This window comes from Schistocerca piceifrons, chromosome 1, assembly GCF_021461385.2.
Source record: "Schistocerca piceifrons isolate TAMUIC-IGC-003096 chromosome 1, iqSchPice1.1, whole genome shotgun sequence".
Lineage (NCBI taxonomy): Eukaryota > Metazoa > Arthropoda > Insecta > Orthoptera > Acrididae > Schistocerca > Schistocerca piceifrons.
Window position 1 is genome coordinate 401,106,523 of NC_060138.1, and position 22,592 is coordinate 401,129,114.

The 22,592-nt window shown below is 40.4% G+C and overlaps 1 protein-coding gene across 2 annotated transcripts in view; it reads right to left on the reverse strand.

Annotated features, from left to right (window-relative positions):
- Positions 1-22,592, reverse strand: part of LOC124794141 (serine/threonine-protein kinase VRK1) — a 286,964-nt gene that overhangs the window by 12,140 nt on the left and 252,232 nt on the right. The window lies entirely within an intron of this gene.

A 22,592-nucleotide genomic window follows, 5' to 3' on the forward strand; every position in this document is an offset into this window, starting at 1 on the left:
CAACATTTACAAACTGTGGTGATGTAAATTTGTGTAACATGCACTACTGTACAGCTGAAAATCCAGGCTAGCTTCATCAAGTATAATACCAACAATTGGATCATACTTCTTCCCAGGTTTGTTAAATAGCAATATGAATGCACCCTCCCTTATGAACATTCTACTGTTCTCCGAGAAGAGACACCAAACGACAAGTGATAGTGTTTGTGGATTCAACACGACAGCTGGCCATCTCACTTGTCATGGGCCATGCAAATACTGAATGTAAAGTTTCCGATGGTCAAAGAGGACGGAATGTTGCAGTACAATGGCTGGCCAGGACCCCTAATTTGATTCCTCTCTATTTTTTTCTATGGGGAGCACTGAAACTGCAGTCTATCATGTAGCCCCAACCATGCCAGACAATTTGTGCTGTCAAGTCAGCACAGCATAATCTTGAGTACTTTCATCTGTTCATCTATCTCACAAATGGTGACTGGAAATATGCCTTGTGGTCAATGGTAAACAATTTGATCACAAGCTTAAGTAAAGTGTACAACTACATTTCGTAAAAAAAATAATTTATTCTGTGGGTGACACAATGTCAGTCATTCTGAATAAAATGTTTACTATATTTAAAATGGAACAACAGGTGTTTTATCTTCAAGAAGCATTCAGGTGTCACTAGGCAAAGATAGGTGAGGTATGATTATAGTGATTGTGACTATTATTATTATTGTTATTATTATTATTATTATTATTATTATTATTATTATTATTATTATATCCCATGATAGAGCTGTTTATCATGATGTTGTATGAATGACTGAATTTCCTGTTTCAGCTCTCACAAATAGCCAGCAATGGAGAGAGTTTAAACAGAAAAGTGCCTGAAGACACTGTAGTAGTTTCCACAAAAACTTAGAAATTTACACATATTTAAAATAGCTTTCCTGAGCTAGCACATGCCAGAGTTTATAACAACAAAAACAATCAATTTTTGACAATATAATGCAATTGGATAGATAAAAAATCTACTCACCAAGTGTCAGCAGAAAACACACACATGGAATAAGTTTATAATTAAACAAGCTTTTGGAGCCAGTGGCTCCTTCTTCAGGCAGAAGGGTTGAAGGGGATGGAAGACAGATGAAGGGAAAGGACTGGAGAGGTCTACAAAAAAAGGGGCAGATTTCGGAAAAGTGATCTGGAACCATGGGTCAGGGGAGACTTGACAGATGGGATGAGAAGGAAAGACTGAAAATGGGGTGAAGAAAGGAGTAGTTACTGTGAAGAAATTCTGAGACGAAAGAAATTAATGTAAATTAAGGAAAGCTGAGAGGCAAGAAACAAAGACATGTTGTAGCGCTAGTTCCCACCTGCAGAGATCTGACAAACTAGTGTCTGGGGGAAGAATCCAGATGGCACATGTGGTGAGACAGGCACTGAGGTCACGATTGTTATGTTGTAGAGCAGGCTTTGCAACACAATATTGTGTGTTGCCAGTATACACCCTGTGCCTATGCCCATTCATCGTAACCCATAATTTGGTGGTAGTCATGCCGATGTAAAAGGCCGAATCGTGCTTACATAATAGCTGGTATATGATGTGTTGTTTCACATGTGGCTCTCCCTTTGATAGTAAACTGTACCACATTACTTGATATTGATCTCGTCCTCACTAAAGGCCGGTTACACACTTCTGTCAACATTAGACCTACTAACAAACAACAGTACTTACATTTCGAGAGTTGCCATCCTTTCCATGTCAAATGTTTCCTCCCATACAGCCTTGGCATTTGAAGCAAATGTATTTGTTTGGATGCAGACACTTTACAGCAATATATCACCATTCTCACCTCAGCCTTCACTGGACATAATTACCCCACTTGCCTAGATCAAAAGCAGATTTCCCGGGCCATCACATCCAATTTTGGTACTGCTGATCCCTCCAAACAAACAATTTTGGAGTACACCACTGGTCACTGAGTATTATCCTGGTCTGGAATATATTAATCAGCTACTCCGACAAGGCTATGACTTTCTAAAATCATGCCCTGAAATGAGATCCATTCTCGCTGAGAATTTGCCCACCACACCTAGAATAGCTTTTCACTGCCTTCCAAATCTCCACTGTATTCTTGTCAGACCTTATGCTCCTGCTGCACCCATCTCCCGACCCTGTAGCTCCTACCCCTGTGATTGTCCCTACTGCAAGACTTGCCCTATGCACCCTCCTACTACCACCTATACCAACCCCATAATTGGCAAAACATATAAGGGAGAGCCGTATGTGAAATGACACACTGTATACCAGCTGTTACATAAAACACTGTTCGACCTCTTATAACAGCATGACTGCCACCAAATTATCAGTTAAGATGAATGACCTTAGGCAGAGGGTGTATACCAACAACACACAATATCCTGTTGCAGAGCATGCTCTGCAACATGACAGCCATGACCTTGGTACATGTTTCACCACATGCGCAATCTGGATTCATCCACCAGACACCAGTTTCTCAGAACTCTGCAGGTGGGAACTAGTGCTACAACATATCCTTGCTTTTCACCACCCACCTGGCCTTAGTTTACATTAATTTCTTCTGTCTTGGCATTTCTTCACAGTATCTACTCCTTTCTTCATTCCATTTTAGTTTTCTGCATCTTCCATTTTTTTCATTGTTCTCCTCCCACCTCTGTTATGTAGAATGCATTTAGCTTTTCACTTTTATTAACTCATACACAATGTTTTACCAGTAATCTCTGTTTTTCTTATTACCGGCTTCCACCTTTAAACGCTCAGGTGTTCAAATCTCTTCCAGTGCAGTCCCCTCCGATAAGCCTCCCCTGACCCGCAGTTCTGGGTGACTTTTCCAAAATCTACCCTCTTTCCTAGACCTCTCCAGCCGTTTTCCTTCACCTCTCTTCCTTTCCCTTCAACCATTCTGCCTGAAGAAGGAGCAGTGGCTCTGAAAGCTCACCTAATTACAATCTCTCTCTCTCTCTCTCTCTCTCTCTCTCTCTCTCTGTCTGTCTGTCTGTCTGTCTGTCTGTGTGTGTGTGTGTGTGTGTGTGTGTGTGTGTGTGTGTGTGTTTTCCACTGCTTGGTGAGTAGATTTTTTATCTATCCAATTACATTATATTATCAAAAATTGATTGTTTTTGTTGTTGTATTAGCCCGTGTGGCCATGATTCCTTCTAACCTCCTGTCAATCTTCCTTGTTCAAACTGTTTTCTACCTTAGGTGCTAATCCGTTCATTTATTTACCTGTATAACCAAGATTAATCAATGCTTTGCCCCTCCATCTCCTCTAGTAATGATTTCTGTGAATGTAGACTGGTCCATTTTTATTTGCATACAGCAATTCTCTCGATCGTCTTTTGATGATTTATTTGCAAATTGGATAGCTATTTTCTTCCCACCCTCTACTTAGCTTGTCTATAGGTAATTATTTTACATTTTTGTGCGTTTGTTCTTCATCAAACTATTCTGACTGATTTTTACTGAGTCTCCTACATTACTTTAATTGCCAAGCTAAGTAGTTTACATTTTCTCCAATGACTTTCTCTTTCTGTTTACTCAGTTTTTACAATTTTGTTTCTTTTCACAACTTTCCCAATTGATTTTTTTCCTTTTATAATTATTTTTTTTCATACCATATAGCACACTCTTCTGGTGAGAAATTCTCACCCACTCATTAGTTTTTATTAACCATTGTCTTTTCTCATGATTTGCGTATGAATTTTTCGGATTGTTTCCTTAGTTTTCTTCCACTTTTCTATCTTTTATCCACCCTACATCTACATCTACATTTATACTCCGAAAGCCACCCAACGGTGTGGTGCGGAGGGCACTTTACGTGCCACTGTCATTACCTCCCTTTTCTGTTCCAGTCGCGTATGGTTCGCGGGAAGAACGACTGTCTGAAAGCCTCCGTGCGCACTCGAATCTCTCTAATTTTACATTCGTGATCTCCTCGGGAGGTATAAGTAGGGGGAAGCAATATATTCGATACCTCATCCATAAACGCACCCGCTTGAAACCTGGCGAGCAAGCTACACCGCGATGCAGAGCGCCTCTCTTGCAGAGTCTGCCACTTGACTTTGCTAAACATCTCCGTAACGCTATCACGATTACCAAATAATCCTGTGATGAAACGCGCCACTCTTCTTTGGATCTTCTCTATCTCCTCCGTCAACCCGATCTGGTACGGAAACGAGTGTTTTGTAAGCCACCTCCTTCGTTGATTGACTACATTTTCTAAGGACTCTCCCAATGAATCTCAACCTGGTACCCGCCTTACCAACAATTAATTTTACATGATCATTCCACTTCAAATCATTCCTCACGCATACTCCCAGATATTTTACAGAAGTAACTGCTACCACTGTTTGTTCCGCTATCATATAATCATACAATAAAGGATCCTTCTTTCTATGTATTCGCAATACATTACATTTGTCTATGTTAAGGGTCAGTTGCCACTCCCTGCACCAAGTGCCTATCCGCTGCAGATCTTCCTGCATTTCGCTACAATTTTCTAATGCTGCAACTTCTCTGTATACTACAGCATCATCCGCGAAAAGCCGCATGGAACTTCCGACACTACCTACTAGGTCATTTATATATATTGTGAAAAGCAATGGTCCCATAACTCTCCCCCGTGGCACGCCAGAGGTTACTTTAATGTCTGCAGACGTCTCTCCATTGATAACAACATGCTTCAATCCAGCCACACAGCTGGTCTGATATTCCGTAGGCTCTTACTTTGTTTATCAGGCGACAGTGCGGAACTGTATCGAACGCCTTCCCGAAGTCAAGGAAAATAGCATCTACCCGGGAGCCTGTATCTAATATTTTCTGGGTCTCATGAACAAATAAAGCGAGTTGGGTCTCACACGATCGCTGTTTCCTGAATCTATGTTGATTCCTACAGAGTAGGTTCTGGGTTTCCAAAAACAACATGATACTCGAGCAAAAAACATGTTCTAAAATTCTACAACAGATCGACATCAGAGATATAGGTCTATAGTTTTGCGCATCTGCTCGACTACCCTTCTTGAAGACTGGGACTACCTGTGCTCTTTTCCAATCATTTGGAACCTTCCGTTCCTCTAGAGACTTGCGGTACACGGCTGTTTGAAGGGGGGCAAGTTCTTTCGCGTACTCTGTGTAGAATCGAATTGGTATCCCGTCAGGTCCAGTGGACTTTCCTCTGTTGAGTGATTCCAGTTGCTTTTCTATTCCTTGGACACGCTGAGAAAATTTATGTGAAATGTATTCCAAATTTTCTCTCAGTTGTTCTGCCACTAATGCTACTGAGTCGGGAGGTCACTAAAAGGAGCCAATTATTAACCTAGCTCAGTTGTTGAGTGTAACCCCCACCCATAATAATTCACAGGAACTATCCACTTCTACTTCACTACAGGATAAACTACTACTAACAGCGACAAACACACCACCATCGGTTGAATGCAATCTATCCTTTCTAAACACCGTCTGTGCCTTTGTAAAAATTTCGGCAGAATTTATCTCTGGCTTCAGCCAGCTTTCTGTACCTATAATGATTTCAGCTTTGGTGCTTTCTATCAGCGCTTGAAGTTCAGGTACTTTACCAATGGAGCTTCAACAGTTTACAATTACAATATCGATTGCTGCTTGGTCCCCGCATGTCCTGACTTTGCCCCGCACCCTTTGAGGCTGTTGCCCTTTCTGTACTTGCCTGAGGCCATCTAACCTAAAAAACCGCCCAGTCCATGCCACACAACCCCTGCTACCCGTGTAGCCGCTTGCTGCGTGTAGTGGACTCCTGACCTATCCAGCGGAACCCGAAACCCCACCACCCTATGGCGCAAGTCGAGGAATCTGTAGCCCACACAGTCGCAGAACCATCTCAGCCTCTGATTCAGACCCTCCACTCGGCTCTGTACCAAAGGTCCGCAGTCAGTCCTGTCGACGATGCTGCAGATGGTGAGCTCTGCTTTCATCCTGCTAGCGAGACTGGCAGTCTTCACCAAATCAGATAGCTGCCGGAAGCCAGAGAGGATTTCCTCCGATCCATAGCGACACACATCATTGGTGCCAACATGAGCGACCACCTGCAGATGGGTGCACCCTGTACCCTTCATGGCATCCGGAAGGACCCTTTCCACATCTGAAATGACTCCCCCCGGTATGCACACGGAGTGCACATTGGTTTTCTTCCCCTCTCTTGCTGCCATATCCCTAAGGGGCCCCATTATGCGCCTGACGTTGTAGCTCCCAACTACCAGTAGGCCCACTCTCTGCGACCGCCCAAATCTTGCAGACTGAGGGGCAACCTCTGGAACAGAACAAGCAGCCATGTCCGGCCGAAGATCAGTATCAGCCGGAGACAGAGCCTGAAACCGGTTCGTCAGACAAACTGGACAGGCCTTCCGTTCAGCCCTCTGGAATGTCTTTCACCCCCTGCCACACTTCGAGATGACCTCCCACTCTACCAGCCTCGATGTGGGCAGTATCGCGGGCAGCCACAGCCGTAGTCCGATCGGGGGATGCGTGGGACGAGCTGGCCGTCCCTGACAAACCCTCATCCGCACCCTCACAGTGATGCCCATTGGCAACAGCCTCAAGCTGTGTGACCGAAGCCAACACTGCCTGAAGCTGGGAGCGAAGGGATGCCAACTCAGCCTGCATCCAAACACAGCAGTTGCAGTCCCTATCCATGCTAAAAACTGTTGTGCAAAGAACGTCTGAACTAATCTACAGAGAGCACAAACAAATCGACACAAAATTTAAACGGTTATTAAAATACAAGATTGCCTAGTAAATACAGTAATGCTGCTACTTGCGCACTGCTGACACACTGCTTGGCGGCGGACGGAGACTACGCGATTTTACACTATTCAGGTACTAAAACGCGATGCTACAACTCTCAAATACTATAATACGCCCAAAATTTATGAATTAAACAATGCAAGTACCAAAAACACGCAAAGAAATTAAGAATTAAACTATGTAACAAATAAGTGAGCTAGGAGTATACGACTTTCTGCTGGAGGGACTGCAGGTGATGCATAGTGATGGGATCTTTATGACAGACGCTGTATGTTGAGGTGCCAGACAGCTGGCATAGACCTTCACTAACATACTCCTTTTGGTCAAGAATCACAGTGGTAGATCCTTTGTCTGCGGGGAGGATAACAATGGAGTTGTCAGCTTTTAGGGAATGTAGAACCTAAAATTCTGCAGAGAATAGGTTAGGGTCATGTTGTAGAGACCTGAGGAAGGGTTTTTTACCACTACCATAATTTCTAACACTGCAAACTGACCTCTCTTGCATGATAAATCCCATCACATATCAACATCAGTTCTTTTCGAAAAAATGCTTTTGCTCTATCAAAACTAAGGTCCCACATTCTGTTTCTTGAAACCTGCTTGTCTATTAGAGTTATTCTAAAAGGCCTAACACTGAAAGTCCCTGTTTCTGGTTGTAATCCTACTCTACACCAGGCTCTTTTACAGTTTCAAACACAGCAATCTCTTGCTCTTACCTGGCTAATCTGTGACCAATTTCCACGCCACCTGACTTCTCCCCTTCTACAAAATTCTGCAGTTATCTGCTCCTCATGTTTCCTTGGATGGTATCATTCACCAGCTTCAAACTGCAACAACGTGTCAGACTTCACCTCAAAAAGCTATCACACCTTCTCCTACACTACCTGAACAGTGGTGTTTCCCTTCCTGTCCCTCTGCAGCTCCCTAAACAGCCACACCATCAACCACTACTCCTTTCCTACAAACCGATTGGCCAATCTCCTTAACATCCCACAGCCTTCGCCACTGCCTCCCAGACCAAGAATAACACATAATCACAAGAACCAGTCACAACAGTACAGTATCCTCAACCTCTCGTCTAAAGCACTCTCCCTTCCTGAATTATCTGTTATCAAAGGATCACACTTTCAGCTCTAAACCTGCATTTGATCATTCTTCTTTGATGAAGCACCTACTTTCCTTCACACATAATGGCAACTGGAAATATCACTTTGCAACCCAAACTCAAAACCTTTCCAATAGCAAACCTCACATTGAACCCTGCCTTGCACAGTTCCTACCACAATCCCAACTTGATCCACCACCAGTACCTCAAAGTCATCATCCCAAGAATTCCTCACATCCAGCATTGCTTCAAAACCCTTCCTTAGGTCTCTACAACATGACCCTAAGCTCTTCTCTGCAGAACTTTAGGTTCTACATTCCCTAAAAGCTGACAACTCCATTGTTATCCTCACAGCAGACAAAGGATCTACCACTGTGATTCTTGACCAAAAGGAGTATGTTAGTGTAGGTCTATGCCAACTGTCTGGCACCTCAACATACAGCGTCTGTCATCAAGATCCCATCACTATGCATCACCTGCAGTCCCTCCTCATAATTGCAGGCCCTTCACAAGGACTAACACTTCAATCCATAGATTTTTCTCACCCCACCCAAACCACACACCCCCATCTTTTACCTTCTTCTTAAGATCCACAAACCCAATTATCCTGGCCATCCTAGAGTTGCTGGTTTCAAAGCACCCATCGAACATATATCTGCCTTAGCTGATCAGCACCTGCAACCCATAGTACAAAGACTTCCCTCCTGTATCAAAGATACCAACAGTTTCCTAGATCGTCTAAAATCTGTGCCCATCCCACTCCCATCACACATCTTTCTCGTCTCCCTTTATACCTACATCCCCCACATACATGTCTGCCACTGAACAGAACATTTCCTCAGTTAGCACCCATCTGATTCCAGACCTATGACACCCTTTACTCACCTCAATCTACTTTATATATACCAACAACTACTTCACCTTTGAGGTGCAGACACACAAACCGATCAGGGGTCTAGCCTTGGGAACCAGGATGACTCTTTCCTACAAGCCAACCATTTAACGGCCGCTTTCCTGGGATCAATAAATCTTCAGCCCCTGGTTTGGTTTAGATACATTAATGACATCTGTACCATATGGGCTCATGGCAAGGCTGACTTGTTAAAGTTCCTGGAATCTCTGAATACCTTCTCCCAATTAAATTTCACATGCACCTATTCTGAATCCCAAGCCACTTTCCTTATGTTGATCTCGTTGTCCTGAAGGCCAGCTTACACACTTCTATCCACATTAAACTTAATAAGAAACAACAGCACATACACTGTACAGTTGCCATCCTTTCCATACGTCAAATGTACCCTTGCATACCAGCCTTGTCATTTGAGAGAAAAATATTTGTTCAGATGCAGACTCCTTATAGCAATACATCACTATTTCACATCAGCCTTCACTGGATGTAATTACCCCACCAGCCTAGTTCAAAAGCATATTTCCTGGACCATCACATCCAATCCTGATACTGCTGATCCCTCCAAAAAACAACTGTGGAGCACACCACTGGTCACTCAGAATTATCCTGGTCTGGAATATATTAATCAGCTACTCTAACAAGGCCATGATTTTCTAAAATCATGCCCTGAAATGAGATCCATTCTGGCTGAGATTTTGCCCACTACACCCAGAATAGCTTTCCGTTCCCCTCCGAATCTTCACAATATTCTTGTCAGACTCTATCCCCTTTCTGCACCGATCTCCCTACCCCATGGCTCCTACCCTTGTGACTGTCCCCACCGCAGGACTTGCCCTATGCACCCTCCTACCACTACCTATACCAGTCCTGTACCTGGCAAAACACACACTATTAAAGGGAGAGCTGCATGTGAAGCTACACATCATATACCACCTTTTATGTAAACAATATTTGGCCTTTTATATCAACAGAATGGGCATAAGCATAGGCATAGGGTGTATACTGGCAATGCACACTATCCTGTTGCATGGCGTGCTCTACAACATGACAGTCACCACATGCGCCATCTGGATTCTTCCCCCAGACTCTAGTTTGTCAGAACTCTGCAGGTGGAAACTAGTGCTAAAACATGTCCTTTTTCTTGCCACGCACCTGGCCTTAATTTACATTGATGTCTTCTGTCTCGGCTTTTCTTCACAGTAACTACTCCTTTCTTCATTCTGTTTTAGTTTTCTGCATCTTTAATTTCTTCTTCTTCTTCTTCTTCTTCTTCTTCTTCTCTCTCTTTTTTTTTTTTGGCTAGCCTCCTCCTACCTCTGTTACATAGCTTTTCACTCTTATTAACTCGTACACAATGTTTTAGCAATAATTTCTGTCTTGCATATTACCCTGTCTTTCATCTTTGCACTCTCAGGTTTTCAAATCTCATCTGGTGCAGCCTGCAACGATAAGCCTTTCCTTCTCACCCCCTCCAGAAGTCTCCCCTGACCCGCGGGTCTGTGTGGCTTTTCCGAATCTACCCCTTTTCCTAGGCCTCTCCTTTCCTTTTCCTTCACCCCTCTTCCTTCCCCTTCAATCCTCCTGTCTGAACAAGGAGCCACTGGCTCTGAAAGCTTGCCAAATTAAAACCTTCTTTTAGGTGTGTGTCTTCTGCCGCCGCTTGGCGAGTAGATTTTTTTCTCCATCCAATTACATGTCATGGTTCAGAAAAATCATAGCTGACCCTGAATCTATGTCATATAGGAAATGAGGTTCTATCTTAGTAGCATAGGCCTGTCTTTCTGCTTATAACGATGGCGCCTGGTGTGAGAGCTCTGCTTGGCTGTGTTTACTCCACACTAACCGACTCTGTTGTATTTGGTCTAGTTATACTTTCTGATCAAATATTAATTGCTGTTGCAATAAAGTTTACTGCACAAAGTATTGATGTTGCTCTCCAGTTTTACTACATTTCTTGAATTCTTTTGCAAAAGGTTTCAATGTCAATATTAACAAGTGTTATTTCACTGTACTGGTCTTCCCAAAAGCTACTGAATGCAGTTATGAGAAGTGTATGGTACCAACATTGTTTCAATATCATAGTTCAGAGCATTATCCATGCAAACCATTAGGTGCTCCTCGGCATCAATTGCGGAAAACCTTGTTTTGATATCTGCAACCATTCACAAAACGAAAAGTTTGTTATGTCTTGCATGACTTACCGTGTTTCTTGAAGACAGTATACAGGGTATCTCCCGTCTAATGTGAGCACTAGTGGGAACAGGCATTGTACTTTGATTATTTATTCAGTTGGTGAATTTATAAAAGCTACTTTCATCATAACAATTAAACATGAAGTTACGTGTGAAGGATTGTTAAAGAGTAACAAACTGATGATGCTTGGCATGGTTAGGTAGCCTGGTGTACAACCAACAGTTTACCAGAAGTGATCTTTAATTTACAAAAATACATGAAAAAATAAATGTATATTATCACAATGAGTTAATAATATAATCCAAGATGCATATTATGTGATTCTGACTGCATAAATTTTCTCTGAAGAGTCCACCTAATATGTACATAGTTGCTCGAGCTAGCAGTACTTGAGACTGACAATTTCCTCAGGGTGGCAAATGAAGTGTTAAAACAGTGAGAATTTGTTGTTGTTGTTGGTGTTGTGGTCTTCAGTCCTGAGACTGGTTTGATGCAGCTCTCCATGCTACTCTATCCTGTGTAAGCTTCTTCATCTCCCAGTACCTACTGCAATCTACATCCTTCTGAATATGCTTAGTGTATTCATCTCTTGGTCTCCCTCTATGATTTTTACCCTCCACGCTGCCCTCCAATACCAAATTGGTGAGCCCTTGATGCCTCAGAACATGTCCTACCAACTGATCCCTTCTTCTAGTCAAGTTGTGCCACAAACTTCTCTTCTCCCCAATCCTATTAAAAAACTAGACATATAAGCATGAATGATTTTACCTTGAAAGTGTAAAGTTAACAATTACAATTAAATGTTAGAAATTTGTTCAACCCAGCGTGGGTAAACGAAGTATATGAGACTATAATAATTTTTACTGGGCATTCAGCTTCGAATGCCTAACATAATGAGGCAAAATGTTATACTTTAGGTGAGTCGGCATAAAAGCACAGTGTTACGAGCTCTTTGCTCTGTATTAGAATTAATGTTCACTTGAAATTGTGAAAATTTGTGATGGTTTTAATTAAGATAAGATATTTACATTTGAAGCTATGAGTACAAACATTTCTGTGTTAATATTAAAAAAGATGGTTGGTTAAAATTTGCTCAAAAGACCATCATTTCAAAAGAAACTTTAGTGTAAATATAATACATTATTCATGGCAACCTGTAATTCAAAAACACAATCACACAAACAATTAAAGATATATGTATAAAATGATACTTTTTGTCACTTGTATTGCTAGGATGATGAGAGGGAAATGTGGTGTAACAGAATATTGGAAGCTGTTATACTGCTGTTCTTACCGCCTTAGTGAATACAGTGGTAAGATGCAATAATTAAATTTCATGCAGATAAAGGCAATTGATTTAAATTTAAATAGTTGACACACAACTGTTTCTTGCACATATATTTGTTTTCTTTGTCTCACAATGGGACCAATGGCAGTGCAATACACTGATGGAAGACTGCTGCTGCGGACAGAGATGCTGCTACAACTGGTTTGATGGGTAGCGATAGTGAAAAGCTCCTGCCAGCGACTTATGTACCAATGGACATCAATTGATGCTACACACACACACACACACACACACACACACACACACACACACATATATATATATATATATATATATATATATATATATATATATATATATAAAATGGAAGGAAACATTCCACGTGGGAAAAATTATATATAAATACAAAGATGAGGTGACTTACCGAACAAAAACGCTGGCAGGTCGATAGACACACAAACAAACACAAACATACACACAAAATTCAAGCTTTCGCAACAAATTGTTGCCTCATCAGGATGAGGCAACAATTTGTTGCGAAAGCTTGAATTTTGTGTGTATGTTTGTGTTTGTTTGTGTGTCTATCGACCTGCCAGCGTTTTTGTTCGGTAAGTCACCTCATCTTTGTATTTATATATAATTTTTCCCACGTGGAATGTTTCCTTCCATTTTATATATATATATATATATATATATATATATATATATATATATATATATATATATATATATATATATATATATATAAAAAATTAATAGAGGGAAACATTCCACGTGGGAAAAATATATCTAAAAACAAAGATGATGTGACTTACCAAACGAAAGCGCTGGCACGTCGATAGACACACAAACAAACATACACACAAAATTCAAGCTTTCGCAACAAACTGTTGTCTCATCAGGAAAGAGGGAAGGAGAGGGAAAGACGAAAGGATGTGGGTTTTAAGGGAGAGGGTAAGGAGTCATTCCAATCCCGGGAGCGGAAAGACTTACCTTAGGGGAAAAAAAGGACGGGTATACACTCGCACACACACACATATCCATCCACACATATACAGACACAAGCAGATTGGAATGACTCCTTACCCTCTCCCTTAAAACCCACTTCCTTTTGTCTTTCCCTCTCCTTCCCTCTTTCCTGATGAGGCAACAGTTTGTTGCGAAAGCTTGAATTTTGTGTGTATGTATGTGTCTGTCTGTGTTTCTATCGACCTGCCAGCGCTTTCGTATGGTAAGTCACATCATCTTTGTTTTTATATATATCAGTAACTGTAATGATGTAGTAGTAAGTCTGCTATAAACCACATACATGTTGACATATGTCTGTGAACTTAGAAGGCAAGGGATTTGAAGGTTAAGTTTTCTAATGTACTTATTTATCAACAGTCTACACACTGGTTAGATATTCAAGAGGTAGACAAATTTTTTCAGCCAAACAAATAGTTTGAGATCACAATCACAGCCTGAGACAATTAAACTTTGCTATGGATTTCAGCAATATACAGTCTCTTTGGCTTATTTCCACCTGAACTGCTATTTCTAGAGAATAAGTGAACATATTTTTTTCCAATTAAGTCTCATTCTGATACAAAGAACCTGCTTGTTTGACAAAGAAATACTATTATACTTCTAGAATTTGATGTGGCTTATTTTCTGGTTACATAAAAGCCAAGCATGGTCGAACTGATTAAGTAATAATTAATCAGTACAGACACAATTCTTTGGACTAGAAACATAGCAATACACTATTCAGGCACAATTCAAAAGCCATCCTGACAGCTTTACTTCCTCCAGTACCCCACTCCAACATTCCAAATTTCATGGATGCTCTCCTATACACTTTGCTGAACTAGCACTATTGAAAGTCATAACATTGTGGAGAAATGGCTTAGACAGAGCATAGCACAGTGGTTTTATAATTTACTTTTCATGGTACTGTGGAGTATGCACAGCTTTAAAACTTCCTGACAGATCAGACTGTGTGCTGGATACCCGTAACCTCACATTTCACAAGCAATCCTTTTCCTTACTGAGCTATCCGGCAATATCTAAAATATCCATTCTTGTGAGAGTGTTAATCCAGCAAGGCATGTGTGACTGCTCCTGTGAAGTGTGACGTGTAAAAGAGGTACTGAGTGCAGTAAAGCTGTTAGGGCAGATTGTGAGTCGTGCCTTACCAAAATCAGTAAGCACATCTGGGTTCGAATCCCAGATCAGCACACAGTTTTAATCTACCAGGATGTTTCAAAACACTGCAGACTCTGCTGAAAAGTAAAAGATTCTTTCTGACAGTAAATGGCTTGCTGATGATGTTCACAGAGCGTGAAGCTCAACCAGAGATTGTGTGGCCGGCATTTCCAATGTTGGAACATTGTTCAAATTGTTTCACAGATTTCCAATGAGTTCAATTCTCTTCCACCCAGATATTTAATTGATCTTCACTGTTCTTCGCGTGGAGATATCAGTTTCCAAGATGTGTGAATTGCAACACAAAGTCAAGGATAGGAATGTTACAGTGCTCGTCCAGATAACAGAACAATGCCAAACTCTGTTTTCCAGCAACTCATCATAGCTGATCTGTTTCCGGGTACTTCTGGCCTCAATTGAAGGACTGATTGATGTAATTTAAAAATCTCTAGAATGTCAAAGTGCCTCTTCCAGCTGGTACCACTTCCTGCACACAACTCTCTGAGACAGTTTTCTGATATCTATGATGCACTTGATGTTATAAATCATTTGCATACGAGCAGAGTACAATTCATCTGACTAGATAACACATCCATAATCCTGAACAGTCCTACCCCCGTGCATCACCTTTAATGGTAAGAACAGCAAGAGCAAGAGAGATTTTTGCACTCAGTTGCATACAACTCAGGAATAAATTGTCTAAGGACAACATCTTAAAAAAAATCTTGTCACATAGAGAAGCAATTTTTAATCAGAAGGCACACATATTTCTGTGTTCCCATCCATCACACTTGTGTCTCAACCACAGCTGATGTGATTCCTTGAAGACTGGGATGTTAATTACTGTCAGTAAAATTGTAGGATAATATACAGCAATAAACCTGCAGAATTCACCACTTTCTCCATACTATAAGGCAGTTATCCTCATTTAACACTTACATTAGTCACACATCCTTTGTTCCAAATGGAAAATGAGACAAGCACTTTGCTGCATCATTTTCATGGAAATACTAAACAACTGTTTTCACTTCTTTACATCTTCCAAGCAGATGTGTGTCATTACAGTGTTTGAACAGTTGCCCCCTCATTTTAGGTCATTCTGTCTACTATTAACTTTGACTTTTCATGCGACTAATTTCTTGATTGTGCACTTATCAGTAAAAAATTGAGAAAATAACAGAAATTAAATGAAAATTTCTACAAAAAATGCAGTAGATAAAGTAAAGAATTATTTTAACAGTTTTTAGTCCAAAATGAGAAATCTAGCTTCATTTGTCTGGACTTTGAGATAATACTTTGATCATTCTGGTGACTGAGAAGATCAGCAATACTTATGGAATTTCAACATAATTTACAATCTGCATCATAGCCCCCACAACTGATTGAGGCCTCAATTTGTGTCAAAAGAGTTGAGAACTGCAGAGTTTCACTAAAAGGTTCAGAAGTGCGTTACACATTACAAGCTGCTATCCAGGTAGCTGAATGTGTTTGTGGGGCACAACAACAAGCTTTTTAAGCTAGTTGCCACACTATCCAGTCCACATAACAACTATAGGGAACAAAGTATTAATTTAAGATCCAAAGAAATTCCAGTTAACACTGAATTTATTAAAATCCTAGCAATTAACTGCCAAATCACTTGTAAAACACATAAATAAATAAAATAAAAACAGCCCGAATGGTATCACTCTAACAGCCAACAATGAAGCCAACATCTTGCAACATCAATAAGCTCCACGTGATCCACATATTGCTCCCCACAGAGTGTAATCCTTCACTGGGACAAACAGATGGAAGTAAGAAGGTGCAAGATATGGGCTGCAGGATGGATGGAAAAGTACAGTTCAATAAAGTTTTGTGACCTCCTCTCAGGTATGCAGACTTGTGTGAAGCTTCACATTCTCATGGACATGGAGAATTTCATCTGCATTTTTGTGGTGACGAATGCTGAAGTTGTGTCTTCAGTTTCCTGAGGGTAGCACAATACAGTTCAGAAAGTACTGCTGCATCTTGAGGGAGGACATCAAACAGACTAACACCTCAGAGTCCCAGAAGGCCATCACCATGACTTTACCGGCTTTGAACTACTACTTCAGAGGAGAGGTGGTGCGGCACCACAGCATCGATTGCCATTTTGTTTCTGGTTTGAAGTGATGAACCGATGTTTCAGTGCCTTCGATGATGTTCAACAAAAAATTGTCACAATCAGCCCCATAATACGCAAGCAATTCCACACAGTTGGTCCTTCGTTGCTCTTTATGGTCTTCTGTTAGATGGGGTGTACCTTGGTGGGACATACTTTTGAATATCCCAAATGTTGGACAAGTGTGTCAGCACTACCAACAGAGACACCCAGTTGATCAATAAAGTGTTTGTTTGTAATCCGTTGATTACCTCGAATGAGAGTGTCCTAACAGCTGTGGGTGGACAGCTGGCATGCAGGAGATCGGACAGGTTTGCACAACTTATACCGATGATGACAGATGCCGTGTTCAACAGCTCACTGTGCTTTTGCTCACTGACAGGTCTCCATAGATATTTTGTGAGAGCTTATGAATACCTGTGATGCTCTGGTTTTCCAACAAAAGGAAATCAATGACAGCTCTCTACTTGGAACACACCTCCAATGCAGACACCATTTTGAAAGCTATGTATAACACCATCACCTATCAGGACTTCGTGAAACCATAGGGACTGAATCAGAAATGTTCCACGAAGTCCCATAACAAATTCCACATTTTATTTTGCAAATAGGACTTTTTCGGTAAAGAGGTAGTCCTACTCAGGGAAACACTCATGGAAATGGGGCAAAGGAAATACTTCGAAACCTTGGAAAGAATGGATATGACCCACAGCAGCAAAGTGGCCTGGAACTTAGGAACAGGCCCTACGATAATCAAATGATTTCCTACACTAACGCCCAATCAAATACCCTAGCAGCACCAACTAATTGGAAAATCCAACATGAGAAGCCAGAGCCAAGAATCAAACATGTTTAAGACACCATTTACTGTAAAAGAACTTAATCACGAACTGAGTTTAACTGAAAATGGGAAAGCAGCTGGGGGTCAAAGAGATATGTGTGGAACAGATAAAACACCTTGGCCTTAGTGCCAAACAATGGATTTTACAATTCCTTAATCACTGACTAAACACATGCAAGGTCGTAAAGGTGTGGAGGAAATCTAAGATAGTAGTGTTATCGAAACCTGCAGGACAATAAAAACAAAGATGATGTGACTTACCAAACGAAAGCACTGGCACGTTGATAGACACACAAACAAACACAAATATACACACAAAATTCTAGCTTTCGCAACCAACGGTTGCTTCGTCAGGAAAGAGGGAAGGAGAGGGAAAGACGAAAGGATGTGGGTTTTAAAGGAGAGGGTAAGGAGACATTCCAATCCCGGGAGCGGAAAGACTTACCTTAAGGGGAAAAAAGGACAGGTATACACTCGCACACACACACATATCCATCCACACATATACAGACACAAGCAGACATATTAAAAGGCAAAGAGTTTCGGCAGAGATGTCAGTCGAGGCCGAAGTGCAGAGGCAAAGATGTTGTTGAATGACAGGTGAGGTATGAGTGGCGGCAACTTGAAATTAGCGGAGATTGAGGCCTGGTGGATAACGGGAAGAGAGGATATATTGAAGAGCAAGTTCCCATCTCCGGAGTTCGGGTAGGTTGGTGTTAGTGCGAAGTATCCAGATAACCCGGACGGTGTAACACTGTGCCAAGATGTGCTGGCCGTGCACCAAGGCATGTTTAGCCACAGGGTGATCCTCATTACCAACAAACACTGTCTGCCTGTATCCATTCATGCGAATGACTGATACTGAAAGCATTAGTAAATTCCTCAGCAAATGAAGGAATACTTTCAGAGTCTGAAGACAACATCAGTGAGAGCAAAGACATTTCACAGCCTGTACAAAATAATTCACAGACTTTTCTTTCCAATAACAGATATAATGAATGACAGTTACCTCATCAGCACAACAAGGCCACAAATCAACTTCGAATGTCAAGAGTACCAGAAGAGTTATTAGGTATGCAACCAGCAGAATAAGTTACAAAAGTTCATTTGAAGTAATATTTTGTTCAGTATTTGAAAATAAAATAACAGAAATGTCAAATATTGAGAAGCAGCAAGTTTATAGTCAGCAATGGACAAACATTGGCAATTCTGTTTTATATGCTTATTTAGGATTCTCATTTCTTGTGGGTGTGTACCAATCACTTGGGGAATCTACATTCTGTAAGATGATATGTGTCATGTGATTTGATAAGAAATCTGATGGAGGGGTGGGGGTGGGGGGTGGGGAGAAGATGATGTACTGATAAACTTGTTTCAGCTGATAAGTCTTTGGGAGAAGTGGGTAGATGTTCCTCCTAAACTCTATAATCAACAAGAAAATGTTACTGCCAAAAAGCAGTTAATAGCATTTACAGATTACTGTCCATTCAAACAGTATATCGCAAGTAAACTGGCAAAATACGGGATCAAAGTGTGCAAGCTTTGTGTGACAGCAAATCTTCATACATACTGAAAGCCCAAATTGATACATGGAAGGAGAGTGGAGCGACACGGGGGGATTGATTATTTTTGAGGGGGGACATCTGCTGGTGCTAAAATTAGCCAGCCACCCCAGCCCCCTGGGGATGGGGTGGAAGGGCAAATTTAAAATTTCAAATGGGAACCCCCTCCCCCCCTTTTTTATTGCAGAATCAGATTCTACATGAGAAACTACGTACATTTTGTCTTAAAATTTTGTTGTGTTCCTTGGTAGTTGGCGCTGTAATTCAAGAAAATCCATGTTCTCATTTTTGCGTGGAAAATGGTTAAGGATAAATAAAAAATACTTATTTACTTCATAAATTTTGATTTGCTAAAACTGAAACTCTCCCCATAGGGCGGGGTTTGAGAGAGAGGAATTGGAGTTTTACGAATGTTGACCCAAATATTAATTTTTTCCGTAGATTCGGTCAACAGGGTCGGGGAAAAAAAAAAATTCTGGACACACAAAAAGTGGAGGAATAAAGAATTTTTTTAGTTGTTGACATGTACTGAAGAACAGTGTAATTGAAGAGTTATTTTGGCATTTTTTTCTTAATAAAACTGTCACATACATGGCATGATGACGACGACGTTGGTTTGTGGGGTGTGTAGTGAATCGAGAATTTCCGTGTAAATCGTAGAACCACTCAGCCTTCTACCATATCGAACACACGATATTCTGGATATGAGTGTGGGATGGTAGAATCCTACCTACTGTGCGTGAAATGTTAGTGTGTGCAGGTTTAAAATCAGTCGCAGGAAGAAAGTAGACGTGGCGGACGAACAGAAGTGACAAGTACCTGTCTGGCAATCCATAGACATTTTAGTGAGTGTGTAAGGAAGAACCATGGAGTTTATATACAGCTCTGTGCTTAAGGGGTCATTGACTATTTTTATTAAAACAAAGACAGTTGAAAAAGAACTCTTGAAAACTCTTGACATAACCTTGATATAGGCAAGACTTATTTTCTGATTTATGTTAAGAAAAGTTATGGTATCAAAGCCAACTTTCTTTGAACTGTTGTTTAATTTGTTTCTGACATTTGACTGTACGAGGGACTTACTGGAAGTTCTATATTTATGTTGAAAGTGAGAGTTTTATTGTGTATGAAAGTCAAATACATCATTAATTGATGAAAAGCAAACTTGTATATCTACTTATTTCATAAGTAGAAAGAGTCTAAAAATTCCTGTACCTAGCGTTATTTGACGGAGAATTAGTCAACAGGGTTTCCAGCAGCCGGCTATCCAGTAAAGAAAAGTGGCTGCAAATTCTATGTAAGTCACCTCGTAAAGAAGTGGAAGGAGAATAAACCGAAATAACCCAGATTCCCACTCAAACTTTAAAAGTCGGAAACGTTAGAACGTGGCGACTTGTGTAAAAGGACTGAGAAAACAGGAATTTTAACTAAAAAACGAGAAAAGAAGCTGTTACATGTTGCCATAGCAACCAAACATAATAAGACAAGGGAATTACTCCAAGAAATTGGAATATGTTCAAGTATCCAACAGAGCAAAATTTAAATGGAAAAAATGGCGAAGAAATGAAAAATTCACAACGATAAAAACAGCAAAGAGGGTTTCGACATATTTGTCTAAGAAGAAGTACGCATAGAACATTTCAACCAAGAAGATCCAGTGTGGGGAGTATACAGCTCTCACACACGTCGTGAGGACACAGACGCGGAAACCAACATACATCCGACACTGCCGGCACTAGCTGCTGTTCCCTGGTGCTGACCTGCCTCCACATCCACTCACCTACGCAACACAAATTCTACACAGGGTGAGATCGAAATAAAACTTGATTACTTTAGTACGAAGTTGTAGAAGACACTGTTGAGTGAACTTCTATTGTGTAATTATCATATTTAAAGTTAGTTTTAAATGCTTACAAGAGTTAAGGCATATAAAAGTATGGAAAACATATAACAGGTTGGGGAAACTCAAGACCCAGCTATGGCCATGAAAATTAGGAAAAAGAGCTAGACTTAGTAAATTCTCAATTACATACCCAGAATGAAGCTCTAAATGCTCAGAGTGAAATGACAAATTTAGGTTTGTTAAATGCCAAAGTCGACTCTCAAAGCAAAGAATTTAGTAATCTATGCGAAGGCGTGGGTGCTTTGAAGACCGAGTTTGACACAATAAGTAATAAAGTAGATAATTTAAAAGTAGATTTAAAGAAGGAGTTGACAAATTCTTTGACCACTCATATATATCACATGTTTATTGACCTTAGTCAGAAACAGAGTAACGCTTTTCAAGATTTATCGAAAAGGTTAGAACTTAACATTGACAGAAAATGTAATAATGTAGAATCCGAACTTACAGAAAAGTTAGGCTCTTTTGAAAATGTGTACAATCTTAAGTATAATGATGTAAGGCAGGGGATGAATGATTTGAAAGAGAGTGTATATAAGCGGAATGAATTAATGCGAGTCATTCAAACACAAATTACAAGTTTCTATACACGGGTAGATAATGTAGAAAGAAATTTCAAAGAGAAAGTAGCTAACTCTGATATTATAAATGTAATTAGTTTGGAGGAACAATTTGGAGAAATTATAGGTCGAAAGGTTACCGAGAGAAGAAAATCTGGAAACGTATCGCCTATTCCTCTTTCCGAACTTAGTGATACCAGGAAGGGTATGGACAACCTGTGGACAGAATTTAAGCTTATCCAAGACAAAGTAGAAGAAAGGGTAACTCCACCAAATGTTGTATTAACTAGTAAAGCAGTGACTGATTTGCAATAGGGAGCTAATTCAGGGTTATGTAGACAATTCTGTAAATTTACACCCGATGGAGATGTACATCCGACCCATTTCTTAAAAAGATTTAGGGTAACCAAAGCTTTACCAAAAAATTGGGAAGATTCCAAGAAGATCGAATTTGCTTTGGGGTATCTACTAGGGGGAAGTCTCAGAATGGGGAATAATAAATACTGAGAATTTTTCCTCTTGGGGAGTCTTTCAAAAGAAATTTAAAGAGAAATACTGGTCAGCCAGTGCTCAAGAAAAGTTAATATCAGATCTATGGGACCCAAAATATTACAATAATACTTGGGGTACTATAAGGAAATATTTCGATTGCATTTAACATGAGCAAAGTATTTAGATAACCCAATATAAGAAGAAGGATTAGTACATATTTTAATTAGACAACTGACAATCTATGAGAGGAAAGACATCTTGTGCAGTGGTTGGAAAACGATAAAAGACTTGTTGTCTTTTGTTGATGCGCTTGATGCAATAAACAAGGACCGCAACAAAACAACACACTAAAGTGAAAGTTTGAACTATAAAAGAAACAGCAGAAATAATTTTAAAAAGCATGAGGCAAACTTAGCAAAATTACACCAGTACAGTAAGAAAAGTTGTAATGACAATTATCAAAAGAAACATCCTCCTCCTGGTAGCTTCTCAAGAATTTGTACAGAGTAACCATAAAACACAGAATGGGAATGTAGAATCTCGTTTTGGTAAACAACCAACAATTAGTAGTAATGAGGAAAACATTGTTCAATCTGGATCCAGAGCTGA